Source organism: Halichoerus grypus, chromosome 13 (assembly GCF_964656455.1).
Source record: "Halichoerus grypus chromosome 13, mHalGry1.hap1.1, whole genome shotgun sequence".
NCBI lineage: Eukaryota > Metazoa > Chordata > Mammalia > Carnivora > Phocidae > Halichoerus > Halichoerus grypus.
The window spans coordinates 68,963,345-68,985,157 of record NC_135724.1 but is presented as its reverse complement, the minus strand read 5'-3'; the positions used below and the strand labels follow the sequence as shown (position 1 = coordinate 68,985,157).

General features: G+C 59.7%; 1 protein-coding gene across 1 annotated transcript in view; it reads left to right on the top strand.

Annotated features, from left to right (window-relative positions):
* Positions 1-744: 744 nt before the first annotated feature.
* The window catches only part of GNAZ (G protein subunit alpha z), a 52,504-nt gene continuing 31,435 nt past the window's right edge, over positions 745-21,813 (top strand). Inside the window, exon 1 of the mRNA XM_036077821.2 lies at positions 745-920. The gene's annotated coding sequence lies outside the window, so the exon portion shown is untranslated. The remainder of the gene's footprint in view (positions 921-21,813) is intronic.

The following is a 21,813-nucleotide window of genomic DNA, read 5'->3' as shown; positions in this document are numbered from 1 at the left end:
GGGGACAGATCCTGGGCCCTTCTCCCTCTCCTCCTTTTCAAGCAACCTTTGTAGCCAGGATTGCCAGGGACCCTGAAGAGCCCCTACACGCTGAGGGAGCGTGCAGCAAAGATGATTAATGTCCCTCCCATCGCTGCACCAACCTCACGGGTGTATACTTTAAGGGTTTGCATAGCCTTTTACATATTCTAGCGGATTGTCGCGACAATTCAAGGAACCAGGTGCCACTAGCCCCACTTTGCAAAACAGGCTCAGAGAGGTCAGCTGGTTGCCCAAGGTCGCGGAGCTCAGAAAGTGCCCAGCTGGGTTCGAATTCAAACCGAGGGAGACGAGCCGGGCGGGGGGAGGGAGCGGGGAGATGAGCCATCCGCCACTCTCAGGATCAGTCTCCGGCTCTGCGAGAAGCGGTTCACTAGGTCGGCTCCGCGGCTTCGGCGCAGCCGGGTCCGGGAGACGCCGGTGCGGGCAGCGCGTGCGGGACTGCGGCGCGCGCGGAGCCGCGACCCCGCCCCTACCCGTTGCCATTGGACCGCACATTAATCCGTCAGCCGCTCCTGTCCAATGAGAAGAGAGCCGGCGCTCGTGGCGGGGCGGTGGCGCCCAGCGCGTGGTCACCCGCGGGCGCGCGGCACCCCCGCCCGCGGTTGGCCTGGCAACGCGCTGCGCTCGCGGCTCCGCCCCCTGCCGGCGGCAGCGCGGCGCGGGGCGGGCGGACCCGCGGGCGGGCGGCGGGCGGCGCGGGAGAGCTGGCGGAGGGAGCCAAGCCGGCCGGAGGGTGTGCGCCGCCCGCGGTCCGGTCACGTCCCCGCGCGGGTGCCGCCGCCCGCGTAGTGCGGAACGAGGGCGCCGCGGCCCGCGCTCGCCGCCCGGCCCCGCCCCACCCGGAGCAGCTCGCTGATGCACCGTGCGGCGGCCCGGAGGTGAGTGAGCGGACCCGCGGCCGGGGCGCGCGGCAGAACCTCGGGGGGCTGGGGGAGCGGCTGGGGCGTCCACCCCACCCCCACCCGGGGCCCCGCCCGGGCCTTTGTGCTAGGGATCCGCCCGGGCGGGGGGCGCCGGGGAGCAGCGAAAGGGATGCCCGGCCGGGGTGGGGGCGACCGGGGCGGAGATGCCCGCGAGGTGGGCAGGGGGCGACCGCGGGCCCGGCAGGTGCTGGGAAGGGGCGCCACTCGGCAGAGGAGCCGGCGGGAGGGGGCGGCTGCGGGCCCGGGAGGTAGGCAGGGGCTGCTGGGGATGCCGCGTCTGGGGGCCCCCAGAACAGCCGCCGGTGCGGAGCGAGGGCCAGACAACCTGCAGGAGAGGCGCTGAGGCGGGGTCTCCCTCCCAAGGGAGCGGGGAGGAGGCGACCCCGGGCGGCTGGAGCGCCGACGCGTGGCCTTGGCTGAAACGGAGGAGAGGGCCCCGGAGGCCTGGGCCCGGGGCCGAGTGGCTCGCAGTTTTCCGTCATCGGTCTTGCAGAGAACAGGTTCCTTGGACGCATTTAGAGCAAGAGATGAGTATCGACCTACTGCGATTGTGATATGTTCCTGGCTCAATATTTTTTTCCCTTAAAAGGCGGTGGGGGTGTTAGGGGGGTGTTGGGGGGGAGGGGTGTAAGGGCCTCGGGTCTGGGGCTCCGTATCCTACGGGAGATCCAAGGGGGCTCTGCCTGCAGGGCGGTGCTGAGCCTGTCTGGGTGGTGATGGCAGGAATCCGCCTAGGCCGAGAATTGGGGTTCTCTGTCACAAGAGAGAAGAGGGTGGGAAGGCAGTGCCGAGACCAGGGTTCCCTGGAGTCCCTTTCTCAGGATGAAAGGACCCGCCTGGTAGGCGAGATCTGCCTGTTTTGGTGAGGCAGCCCAGTCCCTGATGGGCTCCCTTCTGCCCAAGTGATTTCCCTGCCCTGGGGACTGAGTCCTGCTGCCTTGGGTTCTGTCTGGAGGAGGCTCCTTGGCCAAATTCAATTAAACAAATATTTACTGAGCATTTGCTCCCCCAGAGCCTGGCGCTGAGGTGGGAGTGGACTGGGCCTGCCCTCCTGGGACTGACTCACCACCCAACAGGGGAGAAATGTCTCTGCTCAGATAACCCAACCCTGAGTGTGGGTGCCGGGGCCTCTGGAGGGACCTCAGAGATGACTTGGGCTGAGGTTAGACGGGCTTGTGGGCAAAGTGACATTTGAACTGGAGCTTGAAGGACGTGAACACAGCCGGGGTGGGCATTGTGGACAGAGAGGAGAAAATGGACCAAAGCACAGAGAGGGTACTCAGGCAGTTGGGTCCAGCCGGAGCATAGGATGTGCTTGGGAAAGCATAGGTGGTATGGCGGGAAGGGGGGTGGGGGGCGCACAGGGGCTGATGGAGCCGGGGAAACGGAACACCCCATTGCTTGTTAGCTGTGACTGTTCGATGGAGGCCACAGTTTCTTCATCTGTGACCTAGGAGCTGGGGTGGGCCTGGGGAAGAGCTTGAGAGACACCAGGGGGCTCCTTGCGGCCTAGCACTCCCCTTCCAGGCACCTTGTCTCGTGGGCAAGGCCAGGGTACTGGGTAACCGACAGCCCGCTTCCTAGCCAGGATGGAGAATATTTAGCTGGTGACTCTGCCACTTTGGGGCGTGGACGTTTGTGAACCGTAATCAAGGAGGCTTGGGAGCCTCCATTTAGGGGCTGATCGCATGGGATGCTCAGATGAAGTGGTGTGCCTTCAGCATTCCTCATGCTCCGGGGACAAGACACTGGCATTTGGTTTAAAACTCCTGTGTGTTCCTCTAACAGACGTTGATTTTCTGCGACAGGAGGTGAATAAGACATAGTCCCTCCCCCTCGCAAGGCCAGTGTCACTTTCTGCCCTAGATCTGCTTGCTTGCTCGCTCTGAGGGATGTTTTCACTCTCCCTCTGAAGGGGCTGTTTGTTACTCCTCTGTGTAGCATACCCCCCCAACCCCCAAACACACACCCACTTTCGGCTTTTGGCCAAGGCCCATGGTGCTGCTGGGGGGCACAGACTATGCCAAGAGGGACAGAGCTGCTTCACTCTTGTGCCTGTCACCAGGCCACATTCTGGGGGCCTGCTGTGGGACTCTAGATTTGGGACATGGAGTGAATCCCTCCCTCTGCCCCCAACTTCTCAGCTCTTGTGTTTCCTGGAGTCTCAGGAGCTTCTAGGTGATTCCAGGAACTTCTGGGTAACCAGGTAGACTTGGCAAGGCTGCCCAGAGCCCCTGTAGGAGGCAGATAGGATGGAGAACTGCATAGTGGGAAGGCTGGCCTGACATTCAGGGTGTGGCCTCAGCAGCCTCAACCTGGCTGTGTGGTTTTCTCACGTGTACACGTGCCTTCCTTCCCTGGACGTGAGGATGAGGCAGCCCTGTACCGTCCCTTGCTGGCCCTCAGCAGACCTAAAATGCCGTGTGGCTCTAGGGCGTTTCGCTGCTGTTGGCCATGGCTGGGCTTGCAGGAACTCTGGAAGAGGTAGATTAGCACACTGCTCTCCCACAACCCCAGGAAGGAAACCTGGGGTAACTGAGCCTCCAGGCTCAGGCCAGTGGGTGCTGTGGTTGGCAGGAAAGAGGACGAAAGGAAATGGATAGGAGGCATCAGGGCAGATGCTGAGGACCAGCCCCAGAGTGGTGGCCTGACACAGCTTAGGCAGACCGGGGATTGACATGGGAAGGCCCAGCCTCCCCCACGCAGGGTGGGGCGGGCCTCTCGTCGAGGCCTCCAAAGACCTGGGTCAGGCCCTGGCCCTGTCACCCCCAGCCCAGCCCCATCCTGACTGAGCTTCTTTGTCTTCATTCATAAACACAGCCAAGAGTTCCCTGCCCCGTCCCTGCACCAGTCCCTGCATGGGTCCTCCCTATGCATTTGGCCCCTTTACACATGTCCACACTGGCAGGGGAGACGCTTCACAGGAATGAACTGACAAGGACTAACCACAGGGACTGTCTGATGGCTCCGGGAGCACACAGGAGACACGGGAGATGTCAGCCCTCCGTACAGAGCCCGAGGAGATGGAAATGGTCCACGCATTCATTCATTCCTTTGGCTAATATTTACCAGAACCTGCCGGGTGCTGGGTGCTGTGCCAGCCACAGGGGTATATGGCAAGGAGCGGGACAGACGCGGTGTCTGCCCTCCTGGTGCTCCCAGCAGACCCGGGGCGGCTGGCACAACACCTGTGTGACTGACTGCCAGGTAAGGTAGGTGCCGTGAAGAGAACTAAAGAGAGTGCAGAGAGGGAGGGTCAGGGGGCCGCTCTGTGTGGAGGGGCCATTGGCACAGTGCCACGGAGAGCAATGGGTGAGTTGTGACTGATGGGGAAAAGCAGCCGGAGAGGGGGTGGCAGGTGCAAAGGCACTGAAGCTGCTGGGGGCCCCACCAGAAAGCCAGGTAGCCAGAGCCCCATAGGGTGGGGTGGTTTACAGAGTGGGTCAGGTCGGACTCTGCGGGCCGGGGGGAGGCGCAAAGCCGTGGGAAGGTTTGGAGCAGAGGAGAGACTCGAACTAATTCCACTGTGAAAAGACCTGTGCGGCTGATGGGCATGGGGGCAAGAGCAGAGGACTGTGAGGGGCCATTACAGCAGGGGAGGAGGCCGCTGACCGAGCCCAGTGGGAGCAGTAGGGGTCATGACGAGCGGTTGGTTGGGGATTTATTTTAAAGAGGACCTGCTGATGGAGAAGAGGCAAGGACGGCTCTGGAGAAACGGCGGTGGCACTGGTGGAGAAGGAAGACGCGGACTCCTTCATGAGAGGCGGGAAATTGGGAGTTGGCTTAGGCCCTGGTAGACATGGCCGTTATGTGGCGGTCAGAGGGGAGAGCGAGGCTGGAGGTAGAAACCTGGAGTCCTTGGCATCAGGTGTGTGGGAAGCCAGGGACTGGCCATGGTCACTTGAGGATCAAGGGTAGGTGGGTCCAGAGGGGCTGGGTCAGGCCTCAGGGCCCTCACCCTTCAGAGCATGAGCTGAGAAGGAGCTTCCAGAAAGAAGAGATTGAGAAGGATGGATGAGCAAGTGATGTGGGAGCACAATCATGATGGCAACATGGCAGGGGACTGGGGGGTGCGGGGGGACACTGTGGAAGAGGGTGTTCCCAAGAGGGCGGGTCTCCAGAGGCAAACATCGAGGTACGCATGGGGTGCATGCGGACTAAGCAAATGGGTAGGTCCTGCTACGTAATTTGCAGGGCCCTTGTTAAGTTTTTAAAGCTTTCAAGACAACAGAGCATTCAACCAGGCCTGGGGCCCTGTTGGACTGCCCACGTGCTTGCCCCTGAAGCCCGGTTGTGGCACGGGGAGGGCAGTGCCATGGACCTGCCACCCAGGCTCCCCTTCACTTGCATCCCTTGGGCAGGTGGGCAGGTGGGCTGTGTTTGGCACTTGGGGCCACTGGGGTCAGTCAGAGCCAGCCTGCGAGCCTCACCTTGACCTCCTGTGAGTGTTACTTCCTCCCCCTCTGTCCCTTGACCCCCAGTGGCCTTAGGTAGGAGGCACAACTCGAGGGCCGAGGGCTGGGCAGTCCGTTGGCGGGACCCGGGTGAGCATGGCAGGTGGCTTCACACAACAATGGCTTCCTTGAGTTCATCTCTTTTCCAAAGGAACCTGCTACATCACAGAGTTTTGAGTTATTTGCTTCTAAATTAAGGTATAACTCTCTTTTAGAGACATCCCTGGAGAATCCAACAAAAAGTGCTAAGAAGCGAGACTGTTAAAAAACCACGGTGCAGGGAGAGGCCTTCCAACAGTGCCAAGCCCCGCGTTCCTTCCAGCAGCCGGTAACCAGAAGCACAGCCGTCCCTGAGGGCTCGTGCGGGCCGGCCGTGGTCAGAGCAGACCTTTCAGAAAGAGCCCCTGCCCCCACTGGACGGCCCTCCCCAACCCCTGGGATGGGGAGTGTTGCGGACAGGGTTCCGGGACCTGAGCCCTGACACCCTCAGCAAGGCCCTGTGCCCCTGTGAGTCATGGAGGTCAAGGTTGTGGTATCGGAGCAGAGGACAGTGGGCTCAGTTGTGCACATCTCCCCGAGAGCGCAGACACAGGATTTCACTGGGACAGCGGCGGGATCCGCTCTGGGTTACAGCGGGCAGGTGCCTTCTGGGGCAGAGGCTCACTTTATCCTTCCGCTACCAGCTCCTCCAAGAAGGGGCTGAATTTTACCTCAGTTTTGTCCTCACAGTTGAGGAGACGGAGACGTGGGGAGATGGCTTTCCCAAGCGCGCGATTGCCTCTCTCTTTCCCTTTAGCACTCATCACGACATAACCTACTACCTGTTTTATTTATTTGTGTTTGTTTACCATCTCTCCTGGATCTGAATGTAAGCTCTGTAAGGTCAAGACCTTTGTCTGCTGTTTGCCACTGACAGTCCAGTCCCCAGAGCCTGGCCTGGCCCCAGTAGGGTCTCAGCGCATCACTGTTGGAGGGGGAAATGGATATTGGCAAGTAGACAGGCCTAACATGAGCTTTTGAGCCACTTTCATGCAGAGGGCTGGGCCTCCTGCTGGCTCTAGCCCTCACACTGAACCACTGCTCTGCTCCCGGGACGCTGTGCTTTTGGGTCCCCAGAGGTGTGTCTTTGGCCTTTAGGTTTGGCGGACAAACACAAACCGCCTACAGGTGGGCGCAGCTGGCTGGCGCCCGTGAGGCCCGACTGTGGTGCACTCCCAAACCAAGGCAGGTAGCTGCCTGGCTCCTCATACCGCCATCACAGTCACCAGTCCCTGCCACTGGGAATCAGAGGCCTCGGGCTGACAGCTGGCCCCGCGGCGATGGGGTGTGCCTGGGTGACGCCTTGGTCACACATGGGGGTTTCACATGGTCGTGACTTGAGGCATGTCCACAGGAAACTGTCGTAAGAGAGCAAGACAAGATCCCGGCGGTAGGAAAGGAGCACAGTGTCGGCAGTGACCATGTGATGGCTGGGTGGCCTTTCCAGATAACCCCCGTGCCCCCAAGATTAGCCCAGCAGAGCAGCTGGGTGCAGAGGAAAAAGTCCTGGGTGGGACATCAGGAGGCCTGGGTTCTAGGCCTGGCTCTGCCTGTAAAGCAGACGCTGGTAAATTCCCTGCACTCGCTGGGCCTCGGTGTCCTCACCTTACATTGGCCTTGGTCAAGGGTACAGATAGTTCTCCTCTCTTGTACCAACTCTGGTTGCTGCCCAAAGCACACAGTGTTGAGAAGGATCCCAAGGCTGTTACGGCTCGGAGGGCAAGTGGTCATGGTTAATGAGTGATGTCAACCATGGGTACCGGGGGAGGATTTAGACTTAGCTGTCTTCACCAGGGACTGGCTGACCCCGCCCACCACACCCTCACTCTCGCCTAGAAGCTGCAGCCCAATCTTCTATCTCTCTTTATGTGCCCCTTCTTCCAGTCACCGACTCTGACCCCCAGATTAGGTGAGGACTCGCCTCCTCTTCGATGCTTCCCCAGCCAACATTCTGAATCTAACAGGCAGCTCAGGTCACTGTGGACCTCTTCTCATGGCAGCTTCTTTCTGTACCCCGAAGGAAGGAATGAGCAAGTGAATGAGCCTCAAGCTGTGCTCCAAGAAGGCTGCCTGGAATTAGGAGCCCAGGTGACCACAGAAACCATGTTGTAGCAGTGAGGACAGTGCAGACAGAGGGAGTGAGTGACAAGGGAGGGCTATGGGACCAGCCCGTGGGGCCCAGTGGTCCTGTCTGACCTCAGCCATGGGGCGGCTCACCAGGGTTCACCAGGGCAGACGTGCGAATTTGCTCCAAACGGCCCAGAGGGACTTCTGAAGACCCTCCTTGACCAAGGGTTGGAGGACTTGACACCGCCAGCCTTCCCCCTGGCTCCATCAGGTCCTGATGACCTGAGCTCGTAATGCCCCACCCCACGCCCGCTGGCCTCCATGGCAGCAGGCACCCCTACCCACCCCATCTCCTGTGACCCAGGCCACCCCAGCTGTGTGCGGCCTCTGGCCTGCACCACGTGTCCCCCCTCGCTTCCTGTGGCCCTGTGAGCAACCACCAGGACCCCAACTGGCCAGCCCGCCGGCCTGCCCCCATCCGCACATGTGAGGTGCAATGGCCCTGGCTCCAAGCTGGGCTTCCCGCCAGCGTGGTCACCCTCCCTCACCCACTCCGTTACCTCTGATATGCTGTGCAAACATATTTCTCGATAAAATGCTGGGAAGAAAAATAATTAGAGTGTTGCTTCCATTATCCAATTTTTGATTAATCAAACTCTTTGTCCTCGGCCAAAATCTATTCATTTCCCTTAAACACTGGGCCAGTGCCAGGCATCGATTTCCTCTATGATAACACCACGCACGTACGCATGCACATCCCCAGCCCTGCCCCACCTCATGGCAGGAGGAGGGCGCGGAAGCACTGACAGGGCTGTCTGGTGCCCCAACACCGCCCGCCTACTCCAGGAAGCCCCACAGCCACGCTGCACCCATCATCCCTGCCCCAGCCCCTCGAGCTCCTCAACGGGGCTCAGCCCCTATGTGGCCTGGGTCCTTGGGTGTGTTAGTCCTATCTTGCCGGCTGTTCTGGGGCTGTCCTGGGGCAGCGAGGAATGGAGGACCCGTGTGGGTGGAGGGAGTGTGGGGGGCATGGCCGCTGTGGCTGCTGAGGACTGGGGCAGAGGGTGAGCTGCAGCCCCAGGCTGTCTAATCACTGGCACAGCAAGGCTGCGGCTGGGTGAGGAGGCCAAGTCTGAGGACCAGGGCTTGTGAGGGAACCTCAGGGCCTTGAGGTTGGGGTAGAGTCGGGATGGGGGCAAGCTTTCAGTGGCAGCAACGGAAGCCCAGTCCTGATGGGCTGACCAGATGAAGGGACGTCCTGGGCCAAGCGCTCAGAGGCAGAGCAGTGTCAGAGTTGGCCAAGGCTGGACGGGAGGCGGCCACACATCTGCGGTGTCCATCTGGGGGAAGGCCAAGGGCCTTTCTAGAAAACTTCCCAGAAGCCCCCCGCTGTCCCCTCCCCGTGATGAGTTGGCCCCTCCCTCATGCAGCACAAAGGGCTGAGATGGATTTATCAGCACCTGCTTCCTGTCAGGTACTTCGGGCCTGTGGGACACATTAGTGGCAGACCAACAGCCCCTGCCCTGTGAAGCTGGTGTTCTGTAAGCATATGGGAGGGGGCAGTAAACACGATAAGGGAGTTATGCACCCACCATGTTAGAAAACACAGCGAGACATTTGGGGAGTCATAGATAGGATGGGCAGGGTGGCCTCTCAAGGAGGGGACCTCTGAGCCATTTGGGGAAAGGATGGATTGGCTCTCCGGACAAAGAGTGTTCCGGCTGGAAGGAACAGCCAGTGCAGAGGCCCTGAATTGAGAGTGTGTTTGACACTTGAGAGGCAGCAGGGTGGAGAGTGGAGGGAGCACAGCAGGGGAGGGCAGGGGCACAGCACCCTGGGGCCCCAGACTCTGGCTCAGAACTGAGATGGCCAGCCTTGGGAAGGTTTTGAGCACAGGAGAGATGCTCTGCCTTATAATACGACAAGGACCCCCCTGGCTGCTGGGGGAGCAGGGTGCAGGGGCCGGGAGAGAGGAAGGGTGCCTGAGAGGTCACTGTAGCAGTCCCCACTGAGAGGCTGGGGGCTGGGAGGTAGGTGGCTGGATTGCAGACACAGCGCTCCCCTGAGGCCAGCCAGGCCTAGCCCTGACCTGAGGCGCTGGGTTCTGTCAGAAAGGAAGGGGGTGGTGGGCAGAGGGAAGGCGAGCGTGCAGTAGACGCCGCAGGTGCCCCCAGATCCCCTTTCCTGCCGGCACACTGTCTCCCACCACATCAGTGTTACCTGCTCACAGCTGCACCCCTTGCTGGAGAACTGCCCTGGGGCCTCGCAGGCCCTGTCCTATCCCTCGAGGTGGGGCAGCCTTGATTTCATTCAGGCTCCAGAACACCTGGGGATCAGGCCACAGCAAAAAGGCACCTGAAACCACACCTCCGCCTGGTTCCCTCCCTGGCCCTGTCCTGCCTCCCTCGCTCCTGAACTTGCTCCCTCGTCCGGTCATGTGCCCAAGAATCCCCATCTCAGGCTCTGCTTCTCGAGAACCCCATCAACAGGTCAGAGGCCGCTGCTGGCTTGGAGACTCCTAGGGGTGGCCCGGCATAGACAGGAGGGCAGGGGCCCCAGATTCGCAGCCTGCAGGCCCGCGTGACTTCAGGAGGCTGGGGAAGCAGGCAATGGGGCAGGGCCAGGTGAAAAAGGGAATAGATGGGAGGTGGTGCTCACCTTCCTGGTGGGAAAGACAAGAAGGGAGCTGCAGGGAGGCAGGAGGGGCTCAGGGAAGGAGCTGTGCACTTGCCTGGCCCATGGTGTCCTCAGAGGACTGGTCTGGACTGGGGGTAGCCAAGGTGGGGGATGGGATCTTGGGCCACCACACTCAGAGGCGGGAAAATGCAGGGCAAGAGACCCAGTGAGGTTAAATCAGAGTCTCCAGCCAGGTCCTTCGGGGCCTGACTAAAAGTCAGCAGTTACCTTCGCTACGGAAACGGGGAGCCAGGCCCCACCCCAGGCAGCAACCCCTTCCACTCGGCTTTTAGTAAAGGCCACGTGTCTTCCCTGCGCATCTGGGTCTTCTTCCCCCTCGTATGTGGAACCTTTCTGGTGTTTTTTTTTTTTATGTATTTACTCCTGGCTCAGAGAAATCTCTGGCCTGATTTCCTCCTGAGTCAGTGTTCCTCAGGCCATGCTGTCACATCTCGTCTGGTCAGCCTCCGCGCTGCGGGTCTCCCGAGCCACGGGACCGTCCGGGGCAGCAGGGGAGGGCCTCGCTGCTCATCTTCGGCAGCACCCTGAAGCCGAGAGGCTGCCCGGCTGGGGTAGAGCCATTGGTCAGCGCCTCTCTGCAGCTGGGGACACTGCGCACCCAACCTTGGTCCTTCTCCCGTCCGCCCGGCCTCTGGCTCTGAAATAAGCAGGGAGCTAGGAAGGGGCCAAGAAAGGGGGGCTGCTTTTAAGGGGAGCCCTGCTGTGGGTCTGCTGGTGCCAGGCCAGTCGGGCTGGCTGGGGGGGACGTGGATAAGCTACCCCAGTGGCCGGGGCCCTGGTGGCTGTGGGGTGGTGGCAGAGAGCCCGTCCGCACAGAGCCGTGTTTCCCCAGCTCCGAAGCATCTCGCGTGTGCATGTGCTCCCGTTTTTTCAAAGAAACTGTTGTGATAGATGAAATGCAGTGTCGTTTACGAACTTTATAGAAAGCTTGGTGCTCAGAAACCCTCTTACCCCTGTCACCAGCACTCACTGGATGAACGGGCGTGCTCTGTTCTCTCAGGAGAGCGTGCCCTGCACTTCGGCGCCCACCCCTTGGAGTCAGTGGTGTCTGGCCCAAACCTGTGTGTGCCAGCCGTACTTGTCATGGTGACTGTGTCCTTGAGTGCCGCATAAGCTGATGAAATGCGACTATAAGGAGGACTGCTGTGGAAACTCAGTGGATGCTTTGGAAAGCCTCAGTAAAAGCTGTGGTTGGGTTCGGTGTGGGCAAGACAATGGTAAGACTGGGGACAGAGAGCCATGACAACCTAGGATTCGGGTCCCGGTGACTTTGCCATCACACGCCGCATGGAGAAAGTCAACCGGATATCACACGTAGTGTGCTGTGGTTTGAGAAGGAACAGTGACAGCAACTCCAGTAAGTGAGCCTGTCCTCTGAGAGAAGATGGCCCGCCCCCAAAACTGGTGAAGGAGTGTATGGTTATCTGTTTTAAGTTCAAATGTTTAAAGTTCATATTATCATTTCTCATGACTTCCTGCTTTACGTCATGTTTCAATATGCCAGCCAGCCAGCAGTCCCACCTTTGGTGGCAACCTCTGGTCATTAACAGATCTTAAATGTACCTGTAATAATGGTAGAATCTATAGGGTTGGTTTTGTTGTTGTTGCTGTTGTTGTTGTTTTAACAGAACAGGAAGGGATAGGTTCCTCTACTTGGAAAGGTTGTAAAGCGTGGGTCTGTGACAGACAAAGGGTGGGGAAGGGGCTGCTTGACCACACAGGGGAGCTCCCTCCTGGACAGGCCGGCGTGGAAGCCCCTTCCTCAGGACCACCCCAGGGGAGAGGCCAGGAGCAACTTGCAGGGAAGCGTGGGGTTTCTGAGCCTGAGGGGGACCAGGAGATGGCGGTACACAGGGCAGGAGGGTCAGGGTGCAGAGATGCACTGTCTCCCCCCACTCCCTTCCCCGGCTCCTGTCTTATTTTCAGCAGGATGAGAAATGACCAGGATAGGGTTTTGGGTGGGGCCCAAGCTGGCTGGGGCAGGAAGGGGCAGGGTGAATTGCCAAGGGTGGTAGGACGGAGAGGCAGGAGGGCTCAGGAGGATCTTGCCCACAGCTTGGGGAGGGGTGGGTAAGATGCCCTAGGGCATTTGGGGGAGGGTGGGCACAGGAAGAGGGGCCCAAGAAGTCCCCTGCTGGAGTCCTAGAGGCCCAGTGTGGACAGCAGTAGACCCTCCACGCAGGCCCCCAGGCGAGGTCATGTGAGGTAACGCACTCAGAAGGGAGTTCTGGGAAGCTTTGGAGCTGTGAACCAGTAATTTTTGGTGTTCGTCCATCTACCCATCCATCTGTTCTATACATCTTTACAGAGCTGGCGACGGAGAGGGAGAGGGAGGGTAAGGTGGGCCTCGAGCAGGAGGCCGGACCAACCCGAGGGCGTGGTGGGTGTGCTCAGGGCAGGTGCCTGCAGGGCAGCCAGCGGCCCAGAGGCCGAGGAAGGGCCAGTCGTGGGCGTCCCTGCTGGACTCTCCCTGGGTGAAGTCCAGCCCAGTGCTGAGCCGTGGCACAGACACTGAGCTCAAGATCTCACAGCGCCAGGCGGCGAGTCACCCCCGAGCCCTTCAGGCCCTAAGGGGGCTGCCCGGTGCTGCAGCTCAGGGGCCCCTCACAGGGAAGGAGGCTCTTGCTTGGCCTCAGAGGGGGACGTTTGCAGTGGGATGGGCTGGGGCAGCGCACTGTGGTGTGGGGAGTGGGAGACCCAGCCGGGGAGGCGGGAACCGGGCTTCTGGCAGGGTCACAGGAAGAAAGAGGTGGGGTGGGGAGTCCGGCTTTCCCCAGGGGGCAGGAAGTGTTGCTGGCATCAAGGCAAGCAGGGGCTTTTATCTCCTCGGGAAGATATGGCTTTTTAGTCCACAAGTATGTGCTGTTCTGTCAAAAACCATCGAAGCATTTGGAATGGGCCGACCCAGATTCTGCTGTATGTGATGTCGGTCAGGCCCATGAGCTCTAATGTGTGAGGGAGAGATGGTGCATTCAGCCTCACTCCCTGGCCCTGCTTTGCCAGCCTTTCGGGGGAACCCACACGTCCAGCATCCCACATAGGGGGTGGCAGCAGACTGCCCACAGGTCCTGGGTGTGGGTTGATGCACCCTCCATGCCCCACCAAAGGCACTTCCATGGGAGAAATAGGGTCTCAACTGGGACAGTTTCTGCCTTCTGGCCCCTGGGGGGTTGGTCCCTGCCATGGGCAGCCGTCACTGAGCCACTCCCCAGGGAACCGTGGGAAGGACATTGCTTGGGTGGGCCAGCTCTGAGCTGGGCCTAGGCCGGGCAGGGTCTTCTGCTGCCCAACCCAGCACTTGGGGCAGTGTCCCCTCAGGTGTCCCCATCCTGCCTGCCTCCTGCTCTGGCCCCCCTCCCTCGCATGACGGCGGCGGCTTATAATTGTGTCTTTTCCAATGTCACGTCCCTGGACCTTCTGCCACATGCCTCCGCACCCTCTCCTCCACAGTGCTGTCCTTTTATCAGAAATGGCCTCGCAGACTTAACGTGCTCACAGTCTCCCCGGCCAGAACACGGGCTCCTCGATGCAGACTCAGCGTCGTCCACCCCTCCCCCACCCATGTCGCCAAGTCCAGAGCAGAGCCTCCACACAACCAGGCTTGATTGCCAGAGGGCACGGCGATGCTCATTTGGGGCCCAGTGGTTAATTGATTGACTGCCCGTTCAGATCTGAGCGTAGAGGGCCTTGGGCCTGGGCGCAGATGCCCACTGCGCCTCGTGCTGGGTCATTTAGTGACAGGAGGAACAGCAGAGGGTGCCCTGATGAACGGGCAAATGGAACCGAGCAGAAGGGGGGGCGGCAGGTCGGGATGGTGCCCCTTTCTGAGACGAGAGACAGCCTCTGAGCTGGGACAGAGGGTGCAGGGCTGACACGCCAGGCCCACTGCCCCCGCCCCACGGGTCCCAGCTAGAGGACCTCTGGGCTCAGGTTCCCTCATCCTTAGGTCGTACAAGGTGGCCTGAGGCCACAGCTGTGAGCGGCACCCAGCCTCCCCGGGAGGAGGGTAATCCTTTTTCATTTCTCTCTCAATCCCTTTGCTTCAAGGAGAAGATCTCCGTTTGGTGCCAGCATGACTGTCACACCCTCCGGTGCGCTAATCCCGGTTGTTTAACAAACAGCGAGCCCTCCGCTGGCCCTTCCGCGGGCAGCGTCCCAGACCCCAAGCAGCAGCGACACCAGCTCATAGTTTAGGTTACTTCTGCCTGTGGTGACTTCAGCTTTCCGTTTAAGTAGGAACATGAGTCCTTTCTAAAGTACATCCGTTTAAGTAAATAGTGCAAGTTAATTTAAAGAGCAATGTTGAGTAAGTCGCGGCAGGTGAGCAGGCTGTGCTGTGGGGACAGGGGTCGGAGGGCCCCGTGGAAGCTGAGCCCCGCAGGCTCCGTTCCCCCTCTCCTCACACCCTCGTTCCTCCCTCTGCATGGTCATGCCCATCTCCCGGGTACGCTATGAGGCCCACTCAACAGGACCCGTGTGTGTGAGGACAGGTAGGCATCCAGGGGGGCCGACCCACGCGTGACAGAGGTGCCAGCTGCGTCCCCCACCGTGGCTGTGGCGGCACCTTCTCCTGGTGGCCCCAGCAGCCCAAGGAAGCACAGCGTGGACTTGGAAAGTGAAGCCAAGCCCTGGCCCTGACCCCATTACACCCAGCTTCCCTGGGACAGACCTTCCCCGGCCCGCAGCTGTCCCTGGTGGTCCAAGGACACAAGGAAACGGCGCCATGAAGATTCTGTGGGGCGCTGGCGACCAGAGCATTAGGGTGATGCGTACGGACGGGGCCAGTGACACCGTAGGCTGCTGGCGGGTGGGTACCGCGGTGCTGGAAAGGCAGACGCACCAGCTCGGGCCTCGCCGAGTTCAGACTGGGAAGAGGCAAGGAGCTGGAAGGGAAGGGAAGTCCGAAGCAGCAGAAGAACCGGGCGGGGAAGGACACTGGCTTATCCGAGACCACAGAGGAGCCACTAGGAAGACCCCTGCAGGTCCAGGTTGGGCTCTGAGAAGACCTAAAGAGGGGTGCCGACAAGGAACCCGGTGCACGACACTCAGGCAGGAAAGAGGGAGCACAAATGTCAACTGACAAGTAGAACACCAGATTCCAGGACTCCAGGCATGAAAGGGCAGTGGGAAACGCTTCCTTACTAAGAGGGGAGGGAAACCGATAATCAGTGACCGTGCAGGCAGAGGCTTTTCCGGACCTCATGTTTCTAAAATAGAGCCACGGTAGGAGCTGACGCAGGGACGGCGGTTCCGGAGGGCAAGGAGGGGGGTCCATTCTCTAGAAGAAGAAGATGGAAATGACATGGGTGGGTTTGGCCCCAGGAAGCCATGGGAACCCCTTCTGACCTGCCAGCCGAGGCCAGCCCAAGGCCAGCAGCAAAGGAGTGTGGACCCCAACATGCCTCTCCTGCCCGTGCCTGCAGACCCCGAGACATGGGCCTACTGGAACTTGGGAGCAGGGTCTTCCCTGCTCTGCCCAGAGGCCCCTACGTGAGGCAGGGCCTAAGGTCACAGACACCAGGGCTGGGCCTCCAGCCCCCTCCCGCGCCGGGTCACACAGAGCAGCTGCTGGGTGCCAAGGTACAGTTGGCAGGTGGGAGAGCCGCTGCTGCCAGAGCGGAAGGTGTCTGCGCAAGCTGGGGCAGGGTGTGGGGCCAGGGGACAGTAGTGCTGAGTCATAGCCCTGCCCAGGCAGGCTGACGCTTGGTCTCCATGGGGGGCGACGGGCAGGCAGCTCTGGGGGCGTGGAAAGGCCAGGACCGCAGACTGATGATCCTCACACTGAGGGGGGCTGAGCACTCTCTAGGGCGCATCAGGCTGGGGGCATGTGTGCGGGAAGACTCGGGACCCGCTGGTGCCCTGGGTATGTGGTCTCACCCTGCCTGCTGGCCCTGAAACCTGGGCTGCCCTCTGCCTCTGGGATTCTCCCTGTGCCCCCTCCGCCCCCGCCCCACAGCTGGCCGAACATGCCCATGCCCCTCTATCGGTTCAGTCTAGGCGTGGGCCTGCCTCCTCAGTGGGGCCACACTCTCCTCCCTGGCTCACCCCTTTCTGATGGTCCGGGACTCAGCATGGAGTGGGCTTTCCTTGGGGAGGGAGGAGTCCACAGAGTGAGGGGCTTGGCTTCTCATTTCCACCTCCGTCCAGGGAAGTGGGTGCCTGGTGATGAGCGAGCCCCGCCCGCCGAGGCCAGGCCTTCTCCAGCCCTGTAAGCTGATAAGCCGTCTGCTCTCCCTGGAGACCCTCTGGCTTAGCCCGGCTTGGGCAGCAACACCTTGGTGACCTTGGCTCCGGGCTCTCGTCCTCTGGGGGAGGGGCCCAGAAGGGGCTGGTGTCGCACAGCCTGGCTCTGCCCTGCTCTGCCCTGGCCCTTAGCTCCACCATGAGCGAGGACAGGAGTGGACGTGAGTGTTACATCGCTGGAGCTCCGTGCCAGGCCATGTGGGGCGTGCCTGGGGAGAGCCGTGGCCTGGCGGGGTGGGCATCCAGGGTCCAGAGCGCCAGAGTGTGGAAAGGCCGCAGAGAGGTGGCAGCACCGCACTCCCCACCCCCTGGCTCAGGGCTGTCACCCGGCATCTGTGACATGAATGGAGACTTGAGAGGGTCATGTCTGGGGGAAGGGGGCAGCTAGACGTGAGGACGGGCTGGACCTGTCAGACGGTGAGCAGGGACCAGGGTCGGGGGGGCTGGGGGCAGGGCAGGCAAGGGCTTCAAGGGAATACGTGGTGTGTGTGCTCAAGTATCTGGCTTGAGGCTGTGGGCGGGGGAGCAGCTTTAAGTCAAGGGGTCCCTGAATAGGCTCTGTGTTTGGGGATCACATCCTGCCAGCCTTTAGGTACCCAGGCAAGTGGGTAGGTGAGTCAGGGAGACCCATGAGGGGCCGTGATGGAGCAGAGCCCACCACGGCACACCTGCCACTTCCTCCCAGCGTCCCCTCTCCCAGCCTGCTGGCCGACCCTGGGGTGCCCTGACCCCTACCGCAGCGCTGTCACCAGGCACTGTCCATCGCACAGCCCATGTGTCCCCCGCCCCTAGCCCTCGCCCACACTGCTGCCCTGTCACCTGCATGGCCGCGCACAGGCGCCCATCCCGCTCTGTTCACACATAGGGCACCCCTCGCTCAAGCCCTGGCTGGCATCCAGCTCTCTCAGAGGAAAAGCCGGAGCTCATACGGTGACCCCTACTGCCGGCCCCTCACGTTCGACGCCATCTACCCACCTTCCTGCCTGTCCCTCAGACTGGCCAAGCACACTGGCAGTTCCAGTCCCCTCACCACCTGCTCTGTCACCCGTCAGGAAGCAGGCCCTGCCCACTTCATGGACGCGCAGCCTTTACCGCAGCACCCCTGACCCTACTCATGGGCAGCTTGGCAACCTTCTCCATCACAGATCATTTGCTGCCTTTGATCTGATGCTCACCTCCCTCCACCTGTGTGAACTCAGGCGTGGGTCTTTGCTTCATTCAGCAGTGCCTGCCCCCCACCCAGGTGCCAGGCTCAAAGCCCCAGCTCCGCTATGTGGTAGGGAACCCCTGACTCCTGCCCTTGGCCCTCTCACGCACCTCAGCCTGGCTCCACACCGTGCCCATACCTCCTGTTCCCCCCAGCACACCACAGGTAGCCACACGCAGGCGTGTGCACGCACTTGCACATTCCCACACACGTCCCCTGACCTGCACACAGGCGCACCTCTAGGCCGGTGCATGCACACATACACAGTCCTGCACACAGACACATACACATCTGCATGTGTGCAACCCCAGACACACACGCACACACTCAACTGCATGGTCACAACTATGCACCCACACAGTGGGGCGCCCCTGATCGACCCTGCCTCCTCTTCTCACCTGTGACTCTCTCCTATCTTTCTGTCCAGTCCCTCTGACCTTCCTTCAGCTCCCCATTCGCACCATGGTTCGTCTCTCCCCTCGCCCACAGGGCCTTTGCACATGCCCTTCCTCTGCCTGGTAAAGTCTTTCCCTCACCCATTCCTCAGTAATTTCCAGCCAGACCCAGCAGCGCTGTGGTGGGGGGGATTGTGGGTATCAGGGCCTGGGGACCCGTGAGCAGTTACTGAACCAGGGAACAATGTAGTCATCCAACCCTTAGTCCTTTGTCTCTGGGCCGACTGGGGAGTCCTAGGAGGCCCAGTAAAGCCCAGATTAGACTGAGAGAGAGGTAGGACTGGTAGGAACCTCACATAAAGGCAAAGAAGCCGAGCCTCAGAATGGGACTGTGCTGAGGTCCCATTTGGACCTTGGCAAAAAGTCTTGTTCACAGGACTCCCCTCACTGTATCCATGCACAGCCCAGTCTCCACCACCAGTTCCAAGGCACTGAACACTGATACGCCCTGGGCCATGGCTGAGCCCTGCAGAGCTGCAGGGAGAATTCTGAGTGGGCCTTCTGCTTGTTTGGTTCTGGTGACCTGAAAGAAGAGGGTGCCTCTAAGGGAGGGACCCACCTCGGATGTGACTGTTTGTGGCGGCCCCATGCAGATGGCAGAAGCCTCCAGACTTGGCCCGATGCACACCATCGCCTCCTGGCTGTGTTTCCTTCCCCTTTACTCCCACATTGCCTTGTGGCTGCACTGGTCAAGGACCACATGGCCAGCCCCAGGCTGCCGGCCCACTGCCCCCAAACTGCTCTCCTGATTCTCAGAAGCCCAGCCCTCGGCCTTGGGGTCGTGGTGCACGTACTTCCCAAAACACAAGTCACACCTCCTTGGACAGGGCGGCTTTGGGCTGAAGGCTGGGTGGGCAAATCTTGGTACCAGCTGGGGGCCGTTAGTCAGGCGTTCCAATCCACAGAATGGATGATGGGGGCCCCAAGTGGCCCCTCTGCTGGTGGGGGAAGCCAGGACCGGGCAGGGGGCCTGCCTCTTTCTCTGGTACCACGTGGCCTCCTCGCTATTTTTATTTTTGGGGTAGCTCACCCACAAGACATTTTTTTTTGGTGTTAAAATAGACATGACATAAAACTTACTATTTTAACCATTTTTAAGTTTACAGTTCAGTGGTTTTAAATACATTAATAATGCTGTGCAACCATCTGTCTCTATGAATTTGACGACTCTAAGGACCTCATTTACGTGGAATCACATAGTATTTGTCCTTTTGTGACTGGCTCCTTTCACTGAGTGTAAAGTCCTCAAGGTTCATCCCTGTTGTAGCAGGTGTCCTTCCTTTTTAAGGCTGAATAATATTCCTGTGTGTGTGTATTTGACTTATCCATTCATCTGCCAGCGGATGCCGGGGTTGCTCACCTCTTCGCTATTGTGGATATAAGTGCTGTTCTGAACACGGGTGTACAAAAATCTCTCCAAGACCCTGATTTCCATTCTTTTGGGTGTCTACCCGAAGTGGAATTGCTGGTAATTCTATTTTTAATTTTTTGAGGAAGAACCACCCTACTGTTTTCCATAGCAGCTGTACCACTTTATATTTCTACCAACAGTGCACAAGGGAGCCAATTTCTGCTCATTCTTTTCTTGTTGTTTTTTTAAAACTATAGTACTCATCCTTCTCGGTGTGAGGTGGTGTCCCACCGGCGTTTTGACCTGCATTGCCCTCACGGTCAGTGACGTCAGTGACGTCATGTGCTTATTGGCCATGTGTTTACCTTCTTCGGAGAAATGTGCGTTCAAGTCCTTCACCCAATTTCCAGTCAGGTTGTTTGTTTTGCTGCTGAGGTTTACTTCTCTGTGTATTCCAGATATTAACCCCTTATCCAATATGTGGTTTGCAAGTATTTGTTTCCCACCTGTAGGTTGCCTTTTTACCTGTTGATAGTGCCTTTTTATGCACAAAATTGTGCAGTTTTTTATGCAATCCAGTTTGTCTCTTTTTTTCTTTGGTTGCCTGTAGCCTTGGGTGTCACATCCAAGAGATCGTCGTCGAATCCAGTGTCACTCAGCTCTTGACCTATGCTTTCTCCTAAGAGTGCTATAGTTTTAGGTCTTACATTTAAGGCTTTGATCCATTTTAAGTTAATTTTTGCGTTTGGCGTTTGGTAAGGGCATTGCCGTTTTTCTAAGAGAAGCCCAGCCTGGCAGGAGAGACTAGAGAAGGGAAGGACGCAGTGGAGAGAGGCGCAGGCCACAGGTGGGGACAGGGCGCCCCACTGGCAGGGAGGCAGCCACGCATGAGCTGGCCTGTGAAGGTCAGGCAGAGTTCCGGTACGGGAGCGAGGCGAGGGGCCACCGACGGGCAGCAGCCCCGGGTGACCGAGCCAAACCTCCAGGGGACAGCCCTGTGCTCAGCTTGGCAGGCTCCCCAGGCCCAAGCTGCAAGGGGAGGGATTTGGGTTTGAGAAGGACCTGGCCGCAGGGCCATCACACGTGGCACTGAGAGGACATGGCCGATGTCTTGGTCCGTTTGGGTACAGCTCTGCACGGAGGCAGGGGACTGGCCTGCACGACCCCAGGCCGTGTCACCTCTCTGGGCTAGACCATGTCCCAAGAGTGGGGTCACTGCAGGGTGCTCGAGGCATGGAGACTTGGTGCCTGGTTGCTGCCTGTCCGGGTGGCAGTGAACGGTGGTGGGAACCTGCCATTCGGGTGATCTTTGTCCCTATCACTGACCAGCCAAGGGAGAACTGGTCACTTGGGGCCTGAGTGTACCTCAGATTCTCAAACACAAGTTAAGGAAAACAATAATGACAACGTGGGGCACCGCTGGCGTGGCTGGCCTTGGCTTTAGGAGGGAGGGCACTGGCAGGGAGGGCAGGGCCCCAGGTGCCCTGGGCGGCTGCTGGGGACCTTGGACTCCTTTCTACACCTGAGGGTCCGCCGGATCATCAGCAGGGCCCAGAGAGCAGCCACACGCTCACAGTCCAGGGTGGGGAGAGGCAAGCCTGGGTGGCACGAGAGACAGGGCCTTGTTAATGCCCTGACACTTGTTTACAAACCTCTCTTAAAACAAAAGTTCATTCAAGAAGGTACAGGAAATATGGTAAAATGCAAAGAAGGAAAAAAAAAACAAAACCTTGTTAATCCCACAACCTAGAACTCACTGCTGCTTGAATTCCTTCCCTGACCTCTGCTTGCACAGTGGGTACACGGCCTGTGTGTCCCCGACCCGTGGTCCAATGGGACTGTGGGGAAATGGCAAAGTTCCTCAGCCTCTTCATGCCCGAGTCTTTCCCTTCCTCTCTCCCACCAGCGCTCACTGAGTGCCCGTGGTGTGCAGGGTACAGCGTGGCTCCCAGGCCCCGAGGGACCGGGGCTTAGCACACAGGACGTGCTTGGTTCTAAGGGACACTCACAGGTGACAAGGACACTGGGGTACTGGCTGCCCCTGGCGGGCTTCCAGGCCCTGCACCGAACGCTCTACCTCTAACAGATGCTTGCGACCGGTGAGGGACAGGCTCTGTGACGTGGAGTCAAGTGCCCAGGCCACACAGCTGGGATGGGACTCATCATCCTGGAAGCACTGGGGGCACATGAAGGTTCAACCGAGGGGGAGAGGTGGCAGGAGAGGAGCTTGCAGGGCCCCTGGCTGCGGAGGCAGGTGGGTGCAGGGAGAGAACAGGCCTCAGGGCCTGCTCCAGAGCAGAACTGCTGGGCCTCGCAGGCACAGAGGCCAGGTGGG